Source organism: Jaculus jaculus, chromosome X, assembly GCF_020740685.1.
Source record: "Jaculus jaculus isolate mJacJac1 chromosome X, mJacJac1.mat.Y.cur, whole genome shotgun sequence".
Classification (NCBI taxonomy): Eukaryota; Metazoa; Chordata; class Mammalia; order Rodentia; family Dipodidae; genus Jaculus; species Jaculus jaculus.
The window spans coordinates 50,719,888-50,733,699 of NC_059125.1; the positions used below are offsets into that span (position 1 = coordinate 50,719,888).

At 44.0% G+C, this 13,812-nt stretch overlaps 1 pseudogene; it reads left to right on the forward strand.

Annotated features, from left to right (window-relative positions):
* The first annotated feature begins 412 nt into the window (after nucleotides 1-412).
* On the forward strand, nucleotides 413-1,145 carry LOC101614551 (annotated as a pseudogene).
* The last annotated feature ends 12,667 nt before the right edge of the window (nucleotides 1,146-13,812 follow it).

The following is a 13,812-nucleotide window of genomic DNA, read 5'->3' on the forward strand; positions in this document are numbered from 1 at the left end:
CTCTGTCTGTCATTCTCAAATAATTAAAAACAACAAAAAAAAAGAGTAAATGAGATGGTATCTGTAGAGTGCTCAGAACAGTATCTGTCATATGGTGTTAAAGAGGAAGAGTTCATTGTCTAATTACAATAGTTATTTTGCTCAGGATTAAATTAGATAAATTGACTCAGATACATTTTTGAATGTAGAAAAAAACTGTAAAGAAAGATGGAATCCTCAAAAAAAAAAAAAAAACCGCGTATGTTTTAATGTTTTAAGTGGCATGTGTGTGAAAGAGAAAAAAATGTGGGCATGTGTGAGAGAGTGTGTATGCATGCGTGTGTGTCTGTGTGTATGTGAGTGCTAGTGTGGTCACGCGAGAGTGCAAGCAGGACCCAGGGGTGCAGCCTCTCTCTCTCCCCCCACCAGAACCATGTTGGGCAGGTCAGTTCCAGTGGAGACCAGGAGCCGGGCCAAAGATGATACCAAGAGGGTCGTGGCGGCTATGGAGAAAGTGCACAAATGGGAGACGAACTGGGTGACTGTTAGTGACACATCCCTAGGAGTCTACAAATGGGTCCCTGTGACAGAGCCGAAAGTTGACAAAAGCAAGAATAAGAAGAAAGGCAAAGACGGGAAGTGTGGCTCGGAGGTGACCACTCGAGAACAGCTCCTCCCTGGGGATGATGGACATGCATGGTGACAACAGCAATCGGAGCTCCATAGCAGACGCCTCCCCCACCAAACAGCAGAACAGCGGCAACTCCAGCCCTGCCCCAGGGCCCAGGGGAGCTGTGGCCAGAGATGGCAACAAAGCCAAGATGGGTGAGACCCAGGCTGAAGGAAAAGAGCACGCTGGAGCTGAAGACGCTTCTGAAGAGCAGAAGTCGCAGTCTTCAAAGGAAAACCCCATGAACAGCTCAGAGAAAGGAGAATGGCAGCCATCTGCAGATTGCAGAGACTTCAGCAATCTCGGGGTACCTGCAGCCAGGCCTCAGAACTCTGGCCATGGTGACAAGGAACCTGGGAAGTTGTCCAGGGATTTGGAAGGAGTACCACCTTCTAAAAAGATGAAGCTGGAGGCCTCTCTACAGAGATGTAGATGCCGAGTGGAACCCTCTCTGGTCCATGTTTCATGGCAGGTACGTCAGCAGGCTCAATTCTAGAACAGAGCTGCCCAAGTCATTCCTCTTGGGTGCGAACAGAGCTACTAATGTTTCAAGTTTACTAAGTGCAAATCCAAGAAAACCTAGAGCGGTGTAACTATTCAGACACTGATGAACTCTGCTGTGAAGAGAAACACTCGATCTTGAAGACACTGTCCTTGGGGAAGCGGGTCGACAGCTCAGGAGTGTCTGCACAGTGTCTCGGAAGCCAAGATGACATTTGTGTTGTGCTGTATTTTTTTCCCCACTTCTCTATGCTCTAGTAAGCTATTTGAGAGGATACTCATCAGGAATTCATTTTCATCAGGGCTTTTCGCCATTCAACAAATTCCTTCTGCTTTCTTTTGTGTGTGTGTGTGCCTTGTGCCCTTGAGGTGACCTCTGGAATGCTTCCTGCTTTTGCATCTCTCTTTGCAAAGTGTCCTCTTGGGGTGGCTCCTGCCACCTTACTGCCTATCTGCCCCAGGACTACTTCACAGCAGGCAGGACGGAGCCACACAAGAGCAGACACCCCTCAGGGGTCTGATTCAGGCAGGTGGGGGAATGGGTACTTGGACACACCCTGAGCCTCAGTACCAGCCCATGGGGCCCCTGGGATTGCAGAGGTCAGTCCCAGTCTCCAGGGGCTGGCCTCCTCTGTCTGGGATGTGCTTTCACCTCCTAGGGTCATGGGGGTTAGGGGTTTATCAGCTCCTAGCCCAGATTGACACGCAAAGCCCTTTGATTCTTCTGGCACTTCCACACTATTAGCCCCACCATCACTTCCTCCTCTGTCTCTTCTTTCTCTGGGACCTCTGAAGGCTTCTCTGGCTGGCTATGAGCTTTTCTCCTTGACACAGTGCTGGGGGCCAGAAGGCTGAGAACAGGTGGCAGGAACAGCTGGTGCTGAACTTTGCTCCTGGAACATGGCTTGGATTTCAAATCCACAATAATCCAGTGCCTTTCGTCACCCCCATTCCTCCAACCCCAAGCAAGATGACAGCCACTTACTCCTGCATCTCACTTGGACCCTTAAAGGCAACAAACAGGTGGATGGAGTCTCGTTCCCAGCACATGCTGTCAGTCTCCATTGCGAAGTGGACCTTGATGGTTGGGCCTTAAAGGCTAGAAACAAGGCACCAAGGAACTGGAAAGATTTGTACATTCCTCCAGAAAGAAGCAGCCCAATCTTTCCCCTTCCCCTGATCCTGCTTAGACATCCTCCTCTCACTCAGTTGAGACACTTCTCAGATGAACTGCAGGACTGTTGAGTTCGGAGGCCTGATTTGCTCCTAATTAATATGTGGAACCCTCAGACCTTAAAACTTTTCCTAAGGGCTGGAGAGATGGCTTAGCGGTTAAGCGCTTGCCTGTGAAGCCTAAGGACCCCGGTTCGAGGCTCGGTTCCCCAGGTCCCACGTTAGCCAGATGCACAAGGGGGCACACACATCTGGAGTTCATTTGCAGAGGCTGGAAGCCCTGGCGCGCCCATTCTCTCTCTCTCCCTCTGTCTTTCTCTCTGTGTCTGTTGCTCTCAAATAAATAAATAAATAAATAATAAAAAAAAATAAAAAAAAACTTTTCCTAAGCTTTCTTTACTGCACTGGAGTTCTAACTTCCTTTGAGTTGTGTGTCGTGTGTGGTTTTGTTTTTGTTTTGCTGTGTCTGCCAGATTCTATTTTCTAAGAGTTTCTGAGAGTAGAGCTCCTATTTATTTTTATTTATTTATTTATTTTGAGAAGGAGCTTATCTATTTTCTGCACTTCAAGAAGAAGCAAAATGCTCCTGTCTTTCAAATACTTCATGCAGAAACATCTCCTGAAGTAAGGGGGAAAAAAAAACTGACAAAAACTTAATGTTGAAGTTAGAAATGCCAAAAGGTTTCTGTCTTTAAAAAAAAAAACAAAAAAAAACAAAAAAACGCAGGGCGTGGTGGCGCACGCCTTTAATCCCAGCACTCGGGAGGCAGAGGAAGGAGGATCGCTGTGAGTTCAAGGCCACCCTGAGACCACAGAGTTAATTCCAGGTCAGCCTGGACCAGAGTGAGACCCTACCTCGAAAAACAAAAAAAAAAAAAAAAAACTTGTACTTAATCAATTTTGCCCCTCAGGCGGTCAGTTCTGTGGAGAACTGTGTTCTTCGTCTTGGCTGAATGCAACAAGATGCACAACTTCTCAATGTACCTCAAGGTCGGAAGGCGCTCTACCTCTAGATTAGGGCAATGTTGTTTTGTTGTTGTTGTTTTTTCAGCAAAACTCCATTTTGATGGAAGGTGAAATTGAGTAATTTTTTTTTTGGCTGGGTGGGATGAGAGGATCCAGTATAAACAGATGAAGGATTACCCAGCACACTCATTCATGGAGCCAGCAAGGCGGTCAGGGCCAGCTTTCCCTCTTCTGCCCACTTGCAGCCTCTCTGGACAGGCAAAGGGAGTTGGCACAGTTGAGAATGAAGGCAACCACAAGACGCCCACAGTACCGAGGCTGTCATTAGTTTTTCTTTGAAGTGCCTGAAGGTAAGAATGGACCAGAGGTAGGGACCAGCCAATCCCCTTTCAAGGCCTCGCCAGGCGAAGCGCCAGCAGCTGGGCACTCCACGCTGCTCAGGAAGGCCTTCCAAGCGGAGAGGGCAGACAGCGAAATCCAATGTGCTTCCTTCCACCTGCGGTCTGCTGCTCCCTACATCCTCACTCCATGCCCCTCGCCCCAGTCCCCACCAGTGAATCAAAGACCTTTCAGCCAGCCCAGGCAAGCACAGGGGATCCCAAACAAATGCCTTCTGTGGACATCAGGCCCCAAGGCCTAAAGAGATCCAAAGCAACCCCCCCCCAAAACCTGTTGACTGATTCTCAGAGGATGGTGACCTCCCATTACCAGCCAGTGTCGTGATTTGGAATGTTCGTTATGCCAAGGACCTCGTTAGGGTTTATAAAGACCTTTTTGTCACCATTACCTAATTTTTTTTTTTTACTCTTACAATTTTTCTCCTGTTGTACAGCAGTATAATTTTTCACTTATTTATTCCTTCAGTAGATATGGTTTGTACAATGGTTTCATTTCAAAGAATAAAAATTCATATCGTAAAACAACATATTAAAGGAGAATGTCTTCACAGAAGATGCTCAAGGAGGGAAGAGACTCAAGTTATTCCACAAGAAATTTTCAGATTGGATCTTGATGCTATTAGACCAAAAAGAGACAAAACTTTGGGCTCTAGAGATGGCTTAGTGATTAAGCGCTTGCCTGTGAAGCCTAAGAACCTCGGTTCCCCAGGACCCACGTTAGCCAGATTCACAAGGGGATGCATGAGTCTGGAGTTTGTTTGCAATGGCTGGAGGCCCTGGCACCCCCATCCTCTCTCTCTCTCTCTATCTCCCCCCTTTCTCTGTCACTCTCAAATAAATAAGTAAAAATAAATTTTAAAAAAGAGAGAAAATGGGGCTGGAGAGATGGCTTAGCGGTTAAGCGCTTGCCTGTGAAGCCTAAGGACCCCGGTTCGAGGCTCGGTTCCCCAGGTCCCACGTTAGCCAGATGCACAAGGGGGCGCACGCGTCTGGAGTTCGTTTGCAGAGGCTGGAAGCCCTGGCGCGCCCATTCTCTCTCTCTCCCTCTATCTGTCTTTCTCTCTGTCTGTCATTCTCAAATAAATAAATTTAAAAAAAGAGAGAAAATGGATTGTTACATGTTATTAAAAATAATAAATTTTGGTGCTTTTGGGGGGTAGGGTCTCACTCTAGCCCAGGGTGACCTGGAACTCACTCTGTAGCCCCAGGCTGGCCTTTGAACTTTCAGTGATCCTCCTTCCCCTACCTCCTCAGTGCTGGGACATGTGCCATCATGTTCAGAAAAATAATAATATTTTGAAAGATGTAAAAAAATCCAGATTTCGCTGGGCGTGGAACACGCCTTTAATCCCAGCACTCATGAGGCAAAAGTGATCCCTGTGAGTTCAAGGCCACTCTGAGACTACATAGTGAATTCCAGGTCAGCCTGCACCAGAGTGAGACCCTACTTCGAAAATCAAAAAAAAAAAAAAAAAATCCACAGTGGAAAGGAAAAGATAATCCTATCTCTTTTGGCAGAGAACATGATCTTTGCCATAAGGAATCCTTAACACAACTAATAGAGCCCCATTATTATATAAGCTCAGCAAGGTTTTAAGATATGATTGCGTTTGATACAAGATCATGTAAACCTTAATCACACATGTGTACAACTAATGATCCAAAAATGAAGTTAAAATATTATAGGACTAAACATAATCTTAATAATTAGATACTGTATTGTTGACCTAAATTTAGCTACAGGACTAGAAATATGGCTCAGTGGTAGAATGCTTGACTAACATGCCTCAGACAGTTCATTTGATCCCCAGCATTGCAAAACAAAAAATTCCAATTATGATAGCATCAATGTAAAGGAATATTTAGCAATAAAAGGAACAAAACCAAACAAGACTTCTACCTTGAAAACTATAAAGTATTACTTAATTTATTAGAAGACCTAACCAGAAACTAAGTATGGTGGCACACACATGTAATCTCAGAATTCTGAGGGTAGAGGCAGGAGCATCAGAAGTTCAAGGTCATCCTCAGCTACATGTCAAGTTTGAGGCCAGCCTGAGCTACATGAGACCCTATCTCAAAAGAAAAACTAAGACTTAACTAGGCATAGTGGTTAACACCTATAATCACAGCAGTTAGAAGGGTAAAGCAGGAGTATTTGCATGAGTTCAAGGCCATCCTGGACTACATTGCAAGTTCTAGGCCAGTCTGGACTACAGAGTAAGAGCCCATCTCAAACAAACAAATAAAAAGATCTAAATTGTTGAGAAATTCACTTGTTCATGGACATGATTTGGAAGGCTTTATAGTGTTAATATGATAATTTGATCTACAGATCTACAATACAATCTCAATCAAAATCCAAGTGCTGGAGAGATTGCTTAGCGGTTAAGACACACTTGCCTGTGAAGGCTAAGGACCCATGTTCAACTCTACAGGTCCCATGTAAGCCAGACACACAAGGTGACCCAGGTGCATAAGGTGGTGCATGCATCTGGAGTTTGATTGCAGTGGCTGGAGGCCCTGGTGCGTCAACTCCTATCTGTTGGGCTTGCCACAAAAAAAAAAAAAAAATCCAAGCCTGTTCCTTTGAGAAGCTGACAAACTGATTCTAAAACTTACATGGAAATTCTAAGGGCCCAAGATATCTGTACCAATTCTAAAGAGAAAAAACAGATTTTGAGAACTCGTACCTCCCGATTAAGAAAACAAAACTAGGGGGCTGGAGAAATGGCTTAGCGGTTAAGGCACATGCCTGCGAAGCCCAAGGATCCTGGTTCGATTCTCCAGGTCCCATGTTACCCAGATGCACAAGGGGGCGCATGTGTCTGGAGTTCGTTTGCAGTGGCTAGAGGCCCTGGCGTGCCCATTCTCACTCTTTCTGTCTCTAATAAATAAAAATAAAAATAACATCTTAAAAAAAAAAAACTAGAGGCTGGAGAGATGGCTTAATGGTTAAGGCACTTGCCTGCGAAGCCTAAGAACCATGGTTCGATTCCCCAGTACCCACATAAGCCAGACACACAAGGTGGTGCATGCATCTGGAGTTCATTTGCAGTGGCTGGAGACCCTGGCATGCCCATTTTCTCCCTCTCTCTCTCTCTTTCTCCCTCTCCCTCACCTTCTCCCTCTTTCTCTCAAATAAATAAATAACATATTAAAAAGAACTTTGCTGCCCGTTCAGACATGTGATCCTCTGTCTGGAAACTTGCCCCCTCCTTTGTTATAAAAATGAAAACTGGGATGGAGGGATAGCTTAGAGGTTAAGGCGCTTGCCTGCAAAGCCAAAGGACCCAGGTTTGATTCCCCAGAACCCACGTTAGCCAGAAGCACAAGGTGACACATGAGTCTGGAGTTCATTTGCAGCGGCTGGAGGCCCTAGTGCGCCCATTTCCTTCTCTCTCTCTCTCTCTCTCTCTCTCTCTCCCCCTCTTTCTCTCTGTCAAATAAATAAATAAAATAAAATATTTAAAAATAAAAACTAGGGGGCTGGAGAGATGGCTTAGAGATGTGCTTGCCTGTGAAGCCTAAGGATCCCAGTTTGAGGCTTGATTCCCCAATACCTACGTAAGCCAGATGCACAAGGTGAAGCATGCATCTAGAGTTCATTGCAGTGGCTGCAGGGCCTGATGTACCCATTCTCTCTCTCTCTCTCTCTCTCTCTCTCTCTCTCTCTCTCTGTCTGTCTCTCTCTCTCTCTCTCTCTGTCTCTCTCTGTTGCTCTCAAATAAATAAATAAAAATAAACAAAAAGGGCTGGAGAGACTGCTCAGTGGTTAAGGCGCTTGCCTGCGAAGTCTAAGGACCCAGGTTCGATTCTCCAGGTCCCATGCACATGGTGGCACATGCATCTGGAGTTCAGTTGCAGTGGCTAGAGGCCCTGGCATTCCTATTCTCTCTCTCTCTAATAAATAAATAAAAGTAAATTTTTAAAAAATGCTTCAGGGCTGGAGAGATGGCTTAGCGGTTAAGCGCTTGCCTGTGAAGCCTAAGGACCCGGGTTCGAGGCTAGGTTCCCCAGGTCCCACGTTAGCCAGATGCACAAGGGGGCGCACGCGTCTGGAGTTCGTTTGCAGAGGCTGGAAGCCCTGGCGCGCCCATTCTCTCTCTCTCGCTCTGTCTTTCTCTCTGACTCTGTCGCTCTCAAATAAATAAATAAAATATTTAAAAAAATAAAAAAAAATAAAATTAAAACTACATTCCTGCAATAATCAAGACTGTGTGAGAAAAAACCTACAGATGTTGTGTGTGATTGTTCATGCCACCTTGAGGGGTGGAGGCAGTAGCATCATTAGTTCAAGGTGAATGGAAGGATGAACAACGAGAGACACAATTTCAAACAAGGTAGAAGATGAAGACTAACGCCCTGAGGTCTTCCTTTGACTTCCTACATGCGCGCGCACACACACACACCCCAAAACATGAATTTTTAAGCATTTTATTTTTATTTATTTATTTATTTGGCAGAGAAAGAGGAAGAGAGAGAAAGAAAGAAAGAATGGGCACACCAGGGCCTCCAGCCACTACAAACTAATTCCAGACACATGCACCCCCTTGTGCATCTGGCTAACATGGGTTCTGGGGAGTTGAGCCTCGAACCGGGGTCGTTAGGCTTCACAGGCAAGTAAGTGCTTAACCGCTATGCCATCTCTCCAGCCCTGCCCCATACTTCTGAGTAGCAATCGAACACTCCAGGCTGAGCTTCAGGGTGGTCTGCAGTCTGGGGAAGTTGAGCAGCTCACAGCTTCTGAGCCCACCTGGCTGACTATATGGAAGTATGGAACATTTCAGCTTGATGGTTCACTTTGGCTTGGCTTAGAAATCCCTAGTTATATAGAGCCATTTCAGAATTGCCTTTTACCCACAGAAAAGCAATGCATGGATCTAGTCCTCTGCCATGGCTACCTCAGCTATGGGAAGCCTGGGATCTCACTGATCTTTTCCTTACCTACACTCTGAATGATTACTTGGAACAACTTGCCCCACTATAATGTTTTGAGAATGCAAGGTTTTAAGCCAGTTATATTTGTTTCTGTTGGAATTTTTTAGACATAAATTTTTATTTATTTATGTGAGAGAGAGAGAAAGAGGAAGAGAGAGAGAATGGGCAAGCCAAGGCCACTGTAAAAAAGATCCAGACACATGCACCCCCTTGTGCATCGGGCTTACATGGGTATAGGGAATTGAATCTGGGTCCTTAGACTTTGCAGGTAAGTGCCTTAACTGCTAAGCCATCACTCTATTGGAATTTTTTATTCAAAACAGAGACAGAAAGCCTCCTACCACTGCAAATGAATAACTTCAAGTGGTTTTAATAGACACGTTTTTAAAGTTCTTTATTTAGTTGAGAGAGAAGCAGAGAAAAAGAGAAAGAATATGAAGATGGATGACCAGGGCCTCTATCCACTGCAGGTGAACTCCAGACGCATGCCCCACCTTGTGCATCTGGCTTATGTGGGTACTGGAGAATCGAACTGGGTCCTTTGGCTTTGCAGGCAAACACCTTAATCTCTAAGCCATCTCTCCAGCCCCTTAATAAATATACTTTTAATTGGGTAGCATACAAACTATAAATGAATTTTGCTTTTTAAGTTAGTTAACATAGTTTTTTCTTTAAAAAGTGGTCTGTATGCTATTTAATATCCAGGTAGCATATAAGAGAGGTAGGACGATTGTCGTGAATTTGAGGCCATCCTGAGACTACATAGTAAATACCAGGTCAGCCTAGGCTAGTAAGACACTACCTTGAAAAACCAATAATAATAATAATGTCTCAGTAAAAACATACATTTTAATGAGTCTTTTAAAAAGGGCGTTTCTTGCAACTGTGATGCTTAAACACAAATAAGTAAAATTTTCTTTTTAAGTGAATTATAACTTGTTCTTCTTGCACCATATTTCATTTCATTTCTTTCTTTCCTTTTTCTTTTTTTCAAGGCATGGTCTCACTCTAGCCCAGAGTGACCTGGAATTCACTATGCAGTCCCAGGCTGGCCTCAAACTCACAGCGATCCTCTACCTCTGCCTCCTGGGTACTGGGATGAAAGGCATATACCACCATGTCTAGCTTCTATAGTTCATGATAATAACTTATTTTTTTCTGATTTATTTTTTGTTTATTTTATTTATTAGAGACAGGGAGAAAGACAGAGAGAGAGAAAAAAATGGGTGCTCCAGGGCCTCTAACCACTGCAAACAAACTCCAGAAGCATGCACCACCATGTGCATTTGGCTTATGTGGGACCTGGAGAATTGAACCTGGGTCCTTAAGCTTCACAGGCAAGGGCCTTGACTGCTAAACTATCTCTCCAGCCCAATAGCTTATTTTTAATTTTTCTTTAGAGGTAGGGTCTACCTCTAGCCCAAGCTAACCTGGAATTCACTAGGTAGTTTCAGGGTGGTCTCGAACTCACAGTGATCCTTCTACCTCTGCCTCCCAAGTGCTGGGATTAAAGGTGTGTGCCACCATGTCCAGCTGTATTTTTCTTTTAATTTTATTAATTAATTAATTTCTTTTCTTTTTCCAAGGTAGGGTGTCACTCTAACCCAGGCTGACCTGGAATTCACTATGTACTCTCAGGGTGGCCTCTAACTCACAGTGATCTTCCTACCTCTGCCTCCCAAGTTCTGGGATTAAAGACGTGTGCCACCACACCCAGCAATTATTTCAAAATTTTATTTATATGAGAGAAAGAGAGAGAGAGAGAATGGGCATGCTGAGGCCTTCGGCCACTGCAAACAAACTACAGATGCATGGGCCACCATGAGCATCTGGTTTACGTGGATACTGGGGAATTGAACCTGGGTCCTTAGGCTTCACAGGCAAGTGCCTTAACCTCTAAGCCACATCTCTAGCCCCACGTTTGTATTTTTATTGACCTGGGAAACCTCTGCTAGAAAGCACAAAACTGGATAGTGAAACAGATTGTATTTGGAGAAATCCAGAGTATTTTACATTACAAAATTATTACCACACAAGTATTTTAAATTGACAGATTTTAGTTTGTAGGTTAGGAAAAATACATTAGATAGAAAGATTGTTAAACGTTGTATTTAGCTCATGCCATCCATGAGTTCAGTTTTTATATTGCACATTTTATAAGTCATCATTGATATTAAAGACTAAAATTAGTCATATCAGCTTGTTTTGAAACTGAAAAGAAATAAACCTAGAAGTATTTCTTTGTACTAGAAAAAAAATTAATTTAAGAGCTGGATAGATGGCTTAGCAGCGAAGGCACTTGCCTGGAAAATCAAAGAATCTAGGTTCGATTCCCCAGTACCCACATAGCCAGATGCACAAGGTGGGAACATGCATCTAGAGTTCATTTGCAGTGCCTGGAGGGCCTGGCGTGCCATTCTCTCTCTGCCTCTCACTCTCTCTGTATCTCAAATCAATAAATAAGTAATTTAAAAATTGGGTTGGGTGCCGGGCGTGGTGGCTCACGCCTTTAATCCCAGCACTCGGGAGGCAGAGGTAGGAGGATCGCCGAGAGTTTAAGGCTACTCTGAGATTACAGAGTAAATTCCAGGTCAGCCTGAGCTAGAGTGAGACCCTACCTCAAAAAAACAAAAAAAAAAATGGGTTGGATGGGTGCAATAGTAGTGGCACATCTGTCATGGTGGAAACCAACTGCCCTCTAATTGGACTGGAGGCCTGCTCCATGGGAGGGAATACATCCCTGATACTGAAAACTTAAAACAGAAGTAGTCATGAACCCTAGGGGTGTAACGTCTGTTGCTGTCTGGCTAAATGTATATACTATGATCAGCAAACTTCCCAGTAAGCACTTCTCTTAATGTTCATACCCATATATTAATGCTACTCTCATTTTTGGTAGAGAACCTTCTCTTTTCAGATGGCAGTGACCTGGAGATGACTCAGAAGGCATCATGGTGCTGGAAAGAAGTGACAGGAGTGCTCAGAACTTCAATATCTGTATCACACCTCACCAGGCTCAGGGTCTATTGTGGAAGAGGTGGCAGAAAGAATGTAAGAGCCAAAGGAAGGGTATCACTACTTACAATGTGCTCCTACAGACACAAAATGGCCTGGATATCCATGACCTCACAGTGCCTGACACTACCTACACAAGGCCATCATAAAAGGAAGAAAAGATCATGACATCAAAATAAAAGAGAGACTGATTGAGATGGGGAGGGCATATAATGGAGAATGGGGTTTCAAAGGGGAAAATGGGGGAGGGAGGGCATTACCATGGGATATTGTCTACAATCATGGAAGTTGTTAATAAAAATAAATAAATAAATAAATAATTAGACTGGGAAAAATTGGGTTGGAGGGCTGGAGGGATGGCTTAGAAGTTAAGGTGCACAAGGGGGCACACACATCTGGAGTTCATTTGCAGTGCCTGGAGGCCCTGGCACGCCCATTCTCTCTCTCTGTCAAATAAATTAATTAATTAAAACTTTTAAAAATTGGGTTGGAGAGATAGATGGCTTAGCGGTTAAGGTACTTGCCTGCAAAGCCAAAGGACCCAGGTTCAACTCCCCAGGACCCACATAAGCCAGATGCACAAGGGTTCTCATGCATCTGGAGTTCGTTTGCAGTGGCTGGAGGCCCTGGCATGCCCATTCTTTCCCTCCCTCTCTCTCTCTCTCCCTGCCAATTTCTGTATCTCTCTCTCAAATAAATAAACATAAAATAAAATAAATATAATTTAAAAATTAATTTAAAATATTACATAAGGGCTGGAGAGATGGCTTAGCGGTTAAGCGCTTGCCTGTGAAGCCTAAGGACCCCCGTTCGTGGCTCGGTTCCCCAGGTCCCACGTTAGCCAGATGCACAAGGGGGCGCACGCGTCTGGAATTCGTTTGCAGAGGCTGGAAGCCCTGGCGCGCCCATTCTCTCTCTCTCCCTCTATCTGTCTTTCTCTCTGTGTCTGTCACTCTCAAATAAATAAAAAATTTTAAAAAAATTACATAAATAAAATCAAGTTTACATCTGTTTACTTTTACTAAATAAGCATTTTGATATTGTACAAAATAGATGCACTTGTACATAAAGTAATACACCTGTTTATATTTATTAAAACTATTTCTGTTGGGCATGTTGGCACACACTTTTAATCCTAGTACTTGGGAGGAGGCATGGTAGGAGGATTGCTGTGAGTTCAAGTCCAGCCTGAGACAACATAGTGAATTCCAGGCTAGCCTGGGCTAGAGTGAGGCCCTACCTCGAAAAATAAAAACAAAAGATTTTCTTTTTTTTCTTTTCTTCTTCTTTTTTTATTTTATTTTTTGTTTATTTTTTTTTCCAAAAGACTGTTTCTTACTGAGCCATGTTGGAACAGCCTGTAATCTCAGCCCTCAGAAGACAGAAGCAAAAGGATCCTGTGTTACAGGCCAGCCTGGGACACATAGACGCTGTGTCAAAATAATTAGCTGAGCATGGTGGTGCATGCCTTTAATCCCAGCACTTGGGAGGCAAAAGTATGATGATTGCTTTGAGTTTGAGGCCAGCCTGAGACTACAGAGTGAATTCCAGGACAGACTGGGATACAGTGAGATCGTACCTCGAAAAACAAAACAGAAAATTAGACATACCTAAATACTGTACACCAAACACAGTGCTACCCTAATAATTAAGAGGATTCAACAATAATCACCTAAAAAATAATTTGTAAACAAGTACATTTTAATTTCTTTTATGCATTTTATTTATGATTTTGCTCATTTTGATCTTTTGAGGTAGGGTTTCACTCTAGCTCAGGCTGACCTGGAATTCACTCTGTAGTCTCAGGGTGGCCTTGAACTTGTGGTGATCCTCCTACCTCTGCCTCCCGAGTGGTTGGATTAAAGGTGTGTGCCACCATGCCCAGCCTTTATTATTTTGCTTTTTTTTTGAAGTAGAATTCCACTCTAGCCAAGGAACTCACTCTGTAGCACCATGGGCTACAGAGTGCTGGGATCAAAGGTATGCCTCACCACACCTGTCATTGCCTCTCCCTGCTGGAATTACAGGCACTCAGCTGCCACACCTGGTATTTTAGGTAGGTACTGGGGACCAAACTCAGAGATATGTCTCAGGTCCTCATCTATTCTTTGTTTGTGATGCTGAGGATTGATTGTTTTGGTATTTGTTTTTTGAGACTAGTGCAGACCC